This window comes from Xyrauchen texanus, chromosome 7 (assembly GCF_025860055.1).
Source record: "Xyrauchen texanus isolate HMW12.3.18 chromosome 7, RBS_HiC_50CHRs, whole genome shotgun sequence".
In the NCBI taxonomy this organism is placed as follows: domain Eukaryota; kingdom Metazoa; phylum Chordata; class Actinopteri; order Cypriniformes; family Catostomidae; genus Xyrauchen; species Xyrauchen texanus.
In genome coordinates this window covers 48,945,677-48,952,356 of record NC_068282.1, presented here as the reverse complement: position 1 = coordinate 48,952,356, position 6,680 = coordinate 48,945,677, and positions in this window count along the sequence as shown.

The following is a 6,680-nucleotide window of genomic DNA, read 5'->3' as shown; positions in this document are numbered from 1 at the left end:
GGTAAGGGTTTGGTTCAGGGTAAAGGCGATGTTTAGGTTAAATGTTAATGTTAGATGTAAGATCAAAGCTAAGGTTTGGATTGGATCCAGCTTGTTCTGCAAAGAGGGCCATAAAAGATAAGCATGTAATATTTCAGACTTTTAATCCAAATCTATTATCTGTAGACTGTCAGAACTGTTTCGTAATATCAGCTTTAGGTTAAGAGCTTTACCAAAGAGCTCCATGACAATAGAACATGGCCAGTTAGTTTTATTTAATCACAATATCACAATTAGATACCTAAAGTTTGTCAAGACAAAGCCTTTGTCTGAAAGTTAGACCTTCAAATAGACCTTCAGATAAAACCTTTAGATTGATAAATAGATTGATAGATTGATTGATTTTTATTGTAACCTAATGCCATGATATGGCGAGCCTTTTTGGGGTTTGTTTACATTTGAATTTTTGACAGCTGGAGTTTAAATTAACAAGTATTCCGTCGGCCCGTTAAAACATTCTGTCAGTGTAAGTGTATTGGATAATTTTTTTTACCATACGCTGTGCAAAAACAGCTATTCCGATCAGTTTGAAAAGACATATCAACGCGAGTCAAAACAGTTTAAAGGTTTGTGCCAAATTTGGTAGATATTGCTTGAAAAATGTAGACGATAATTTTAGTCTTGGTTTAGGTATTTTGAAAACAAGCTTTAACAAATCTGTAGAATGACAGCATGTTGGCATCACCAGCTAAACTCTATGGAGGGAGGGGCGGGACTATAGTGTGAAAAATGTTTACGCTTAAAACGGTAAAGTCCCCATATACATAAGTCATATGACATCATTTGAAAGCTTAGAATCTGACATTTCCAGAGATAACATCACTTCTGCATTTATATTACTTAAAATAACAAAATAAGACCTCAAAATATTCGCGTTGAAAATCAGCGCCCCCCCAGAGGTGATGGGTTAGAAATATTAATATGAAAATAAAAGTCATTCAGACAGCACATAAACAGACAAGTCATAAATCAAATGAAAGCTCTCATTCTCTGGACTGAGACTGAATAGTTCATTTTTTTGCCTAATACCTGTCACAGTTTGTCTCCACTGTATTCAAGGACTCTTAATTTGAAGTTTTCCCCAGCATTGCGTTTCCCAGAATCCACTGCTCCAATCACTTCATTGTTCTTCACTTCATTCACTGTTTATGTGATTAAAGGATTTAAAGTTCCTACTCCTGCGTCTCCTCCTGCGTCTCCTCTCTTCCACTCCTTGCGTTACAATACCACAGTTCGAAAGATGTTCAAAACAATCACAAAGTGAAATATGATTTCAGTAAGTCATCAAATACAAACATCTCTTGTATGCTCCAATAACTGCTGCTGTGAGCCCCAAGATGCCAAAAATGTATATCTGCTTTTACCTTAGGGAGTTTTCTAAGCAACTAGCAATTTTATTTACTTGTCTGTGAACTTGCTTTGCTTAATAATCCAATGTAATATCTTAGATGTCCAGAACAAAGTATGCCATCCAACTGGAATAGCATGCTAAACAAATCATCAAATTTTTTATTTTGACTATTGATGATAAAATGTTTTATTTCAAAGGGCCGGATCTCAGCTTTCTAATGATGCTTAGATTGAGCTTGTAGTCCACTCAGAGGCCGAGATATTCAATGAAATAATGAGGGTGGTGCTTGAACTGAACATCAGACTGAATGTCTATGGATGAGCACATCTGTGAGGGCTATTTTAGAGCTGTGTTAGAGCGCCACCTACATTTCAGATCTGTATGTTGTGATGGAATATGTATGTGTATATATATGTATTCCATCACAACATATATATAGATATATCGCTAGATGTTTCAAACAAAACTTGTTTCTTGGTGTAAAGCAGTGGAAAGGAGGCGAGAACCGCCTGGCGATATAAACAATATTTTAATGATTAACTTAAACAAAAGACAAATACACACCTGACGGACATGTCCGTAAATGATCTTTCTCTCGTCGCACCACTGTTTGCAATCGGCCTTTATCCCTCTCGGAGGCTTAATTAGCCCGATAAGCCCACCCCCCACACTGTCACATTCCTCCCTCGTTCTCTCAGGCAGGGGAGCCCTCTGCATGACGTACACCCCCCCTCTCTTTCCCTGGGGAAGGGCGTGTCCTAAGCCCCAACTGCCGGCAGGTCACCCCATCTACCTGGATGAGGGTACTTCCTGTAACAGTGTAGTACCCCCCCAAAAAACACTTAAATGAGAGGGAAAAGGCCAACACGGATCAGCAGTGAGAGAGAGAGAGAGAGGAGAGAGAGATGACAAAAAAAACACTTACTCGCCAGTTCTCCGATACGCCGTAGCTTGTTCCTCGTCCACACTTCCACCCTCTAACGGACGACAGCCGTGCCTCTCCAGACGGATCGGAGGCAGTCCTCCAGCCCCTGGCGGACAGAACGCCCCGCCGCATTCTCGGGGAACAGAAAGGGTCTCCCCCGCCCCTGGCAGTGGTTCTCCCGCTCCAGGCGGTCGGTTAGGAGCCCTTCTCCCCTTGCGGTTGGCGGCCATTCCTCCGCTTCCAGGCAGCCGGGATCCTCCGTCCCCCTGACGACGGCGTCTGCTCCGTTGGGGTGGATGGTAGTGGCGAGAACTCTACTATGGCGTATCCCTCGAGGCGAGAACCGGCCTGGCGATATAAACAATATTTTAATGATTAACTTAAACAAAAGACAAACACACACACACATGACGGACATGTCCGTAAACGATCTCTCTCTTGTTGCACCACCATCCGCAATCGGCCTTTATCCCTCTCGGAGGCTTAATTAGCCTGATAAGGGACCGGGTGTGTAGAATCACGACCCGGCCCCGCCCTCAGCCCTGTCACACTTGGGATTATTGTTTTAATTGGGGATCAGTTAATCTCCATTCTGTCTTTTGTAATATCCCTTTCAATAGCAAAGGCCAGTTCCTAAGGACATCATCCTCCAGGAGGTAACATAATTTTGGAAGGAAAACACCAGCACAAACATCAGTAAGTATTAGCAATGAATTTGATAAATGTTATGATGATTTGTGCTAGTAGTTGGATTGTTTCACTCTAAAATATTACATCCTGTTTGATAAAATCAGTATGAGAAGTTCAAGATTTCAAAAGGTGGTTAAAAAAATATATCAAAATAAACTTGAATTTGACCCACTGTGTCAATCCAACACTGATCCATGGCAACTTTAGCTCTTTATTTCCAGCCTGATCCTGACCAGAGCATATTTCTGAACGTCTGCTTTACCCTTTTATAGAATCTAACTTAATTAAATTACAACACAAGCATATTCATTTTTAAAAGTTAAAGTCCAAGTGATTCTGCATAACAGGAATGACCCAATGGTGGAGATTAATTTCTAAAAGTGTCCATGATTATTTTTTGGTACACATCAGCACTATTCTCAGGCTTCTCAAACTGATGCAGATTTCCAGATTTGCAAGCGCACTTGATTTAGACACCTACTTTTACCAAGTTCAACTGCGTCCAAATACATAATGCATCACTTCAGCGAATCACTTCAAACAAGTCAAACACTTCACTCACCCCCTCAGATCACGCCAGACGTATTATTTCCAACATCTCCTCCCAGAAGACATCAGCATGTGTCGCAGTGTCCCGCATGTCTTTTCACAGGTAAATAAGAGATGATAATGTGTCATTTTCTGATGCTGTGTGATATTCAGATATAAATATAAAAAAACAGTGGGTAAAATCAAGACTTACTAATTAATGTTTGACATCTAAAAACCTTGGTGTCATATTGTTCCTCTTGTTATTTCTGGTTGTGTTAGTCTTTCAGTGTACAGTCTGACACATTAGTCTCAGCATCAGACTGACCGGCCACAATAAGTGTGCTAATCATGCACTTAAGTATGCATATCACACACAAAGCTTTCTCAATCCAGGAGGTGCTAATCTGATTGGCTGTCTTGATGGAACTGATTAAAAGCACACAGGACTATTTATCAGTCCGCCTAGAAACAGAGTTGTTTCACAAGGTTTCAGGTTGATACGAGCGCATTTAAGGGTGAAATAATCACTGGATTTGGAGTATAATTTGTATTCTAAATCCATCCAGGATTATGCATTCTTGCAGATGACTGTGTGCAATCTGTGGGAGTGCTGTCTGAGACTGTGGTTCTATCTACACACACACGAGACATTTCTTTCAATCATACATAAACCTGTTTATATCGTACATAAAATGTGAATAATTTCTCTCTGCTGGTACATGATATTTAGTGTAAACAGATCATGAATCAAGGACATCCCAAGTGCAATCAATACAGTATACAGATATACAGTATATGTTGTTCCTCATAATACAACATTTAAAGTTCAGTATTATTGTCAGAATCACTGTACAAAGTGAATACAAACCGTTGTATGATTATATATAAGCCATATAGACCATATCAAGGAATGTTCCTTGGTGACGTCATTGTTCTGTGAACATTTCCTGCTTGTCAAAACAGAGAGTATTTAGCAGAGACAGGCCACTACTATACAGTCTCATCTCCGCTGCCTTTAAACACAGAGCGTGCCTCTCATTGGGAGACCGGTCTCTATCTGCTGGCGTCTTCGTTGGTCCAGGAATGGATCGGTGAGGGTCCGGTGTGAGTTAGATGCAATGCCGGAGATTGGATCATGTGTAACGGCTGGGCTGCGTGAAGCCGGCGCAACGTGCACCTCAGAGTAATACAATTGTACTGTTTATTTATCTTGACCAACCATTTTTGAGATTTTGTTTTTCCCCATTCAAGTAGATAGGAGCTGCACATTCTTATCCAAACTGCTCAAGAGCATTCCAAAAATGGCCGCCAAGTGGACTGACTGACCTTGAAAAAGAGACTTTGTTGAAAGGATCCAAAAATACATTTGGACTGTTCAAATTCCGTTGTTTTTGTTTACATTTTTGAAATGGTCTATACCGGTGGTTCTCAACCTTTTTGAGTTTAAGGCCCCCACTTTCTAAGACAATGTTTGAAGGCCCCCTCGCCCGAAACTAGACATGTCTGATTAAAATAATGAATCATGTATAATTTTTGATTCTAGAAAGAGTGTGTTATAAATTGTAGGCATACATCTTAAAGTGTGTTTTTTTTACAATTTTTTAATTAAGATAAATTATTTTAATTATTTTAATATTTCTGATTTTAAATACATTTTAAGTCAACTTAAGGCCCCCTTGGAAGTGTGCTGAGGCACCCTAGTGGGTCCTGGCCCCCTGGTTGAGAACCACTGGTCTACACAATATCTCTATGTGCCCAGTTTGAAATTGTGGAGGTGTGAATAAGATTTGAGAGTTCTGGCAGAGTCCAAGATTTTCTGTAAATAATGACTTAAATTCACAAGTAGTTAACCTAAATATTACAAAGACATTGTAGAGCGGAGGACAGTGGGGCTGGGCTGGAACAACGTACGCCCAGTCCCCAATCAGCCTGGTGGTCCGTGTGAGGGATAAAGGCGGCTGGTGACAACAGTTTGAGAGAGAGAGAATTAGGGGCAGCTGCCCTGTGTGTGGATATGTTTGTGTGTTTTTGGTTAAGATGATCTTCCCCTTACATTGGTGCCAAAACCCAGGAAGGAAAAGGGATGTCCATCGCAGAGTCCTTGACACTGCCGCCACCCAGGGAAGTGCCACTGCCATCCGCCGGGAGATGGAGTAGAATGAATTGAATGCTTTACCATCACCCCAAGCTGTGTGAATATGTACGTTGTTTAAGATGCAAGTGTTGAACTGAGGTTGGCTGCTAGCGGCAACACATCATGTGCGTTTGAAGCGTTACTTCAGTCATGCTTTCGTGTTTTCATTGTTCCATTTGGGCCGATACTACACTTTGAAAGTGCATAGTATATTTTATAATTGCATAGTGTATAGTGTACAGCTTAATTAATGTTCTTAAAATCCACAGAACTTTACTGGCAGTCCATTTAATGTTCATTTCAATCACATGGCAAAAATGAATGGGGGTCGCTGTCCTTGGTGCTGATGTAGATAATCTCTCTCTCTCTCTCTCTCTCTCACACACACACACAAACTCTCTCTCTCTCTCTCTCTCTCTCTCTCTCTCTCTCTCTCTCTCTCTCTCACACACACACACACACACACACTCTCACTCAGATCAAGTTTTTTTGTCAGGAGTATTCTTATAATTCCACAGTCTATATAAAAATGAAAGTTCATGGTTTGGAAACTTGATTTATGTCAATGATGTAAGAGTAATTAAGGATTTAAAGAATAAGAAAATGGATCTGAAAGTTTTTTTGGAGGAAAGATTCAAGGGTGCTTTATTTAGAGCAAGGATAATGTCTACTTAGGAAACTGATACTCCTACTTCTTATTTTTTTTATTTAGAATGTGAAGTTGCACAACAGAAGATTTTGCACTGTTTGCGTCATGAGAATGGGACATTGACTTCAAATCCATTGGAAATAAGGAAAATGGCTATAGACTATGGCTATGCTGAACTATTTGGACATACTGAATGTGATTCTGAAGGCACAGATCAACTGTTGCAAATATTACCTAAACTGGAGCATGTGGATAAAGAAAAGCTTGAAAATATGATTATGTTTAATGAACTTTCTGAAGCAGTTCAACAACTCTCTACAGGTCGAGTACCAGGTATTGATGGTCTGCCAGTGGAATTTTA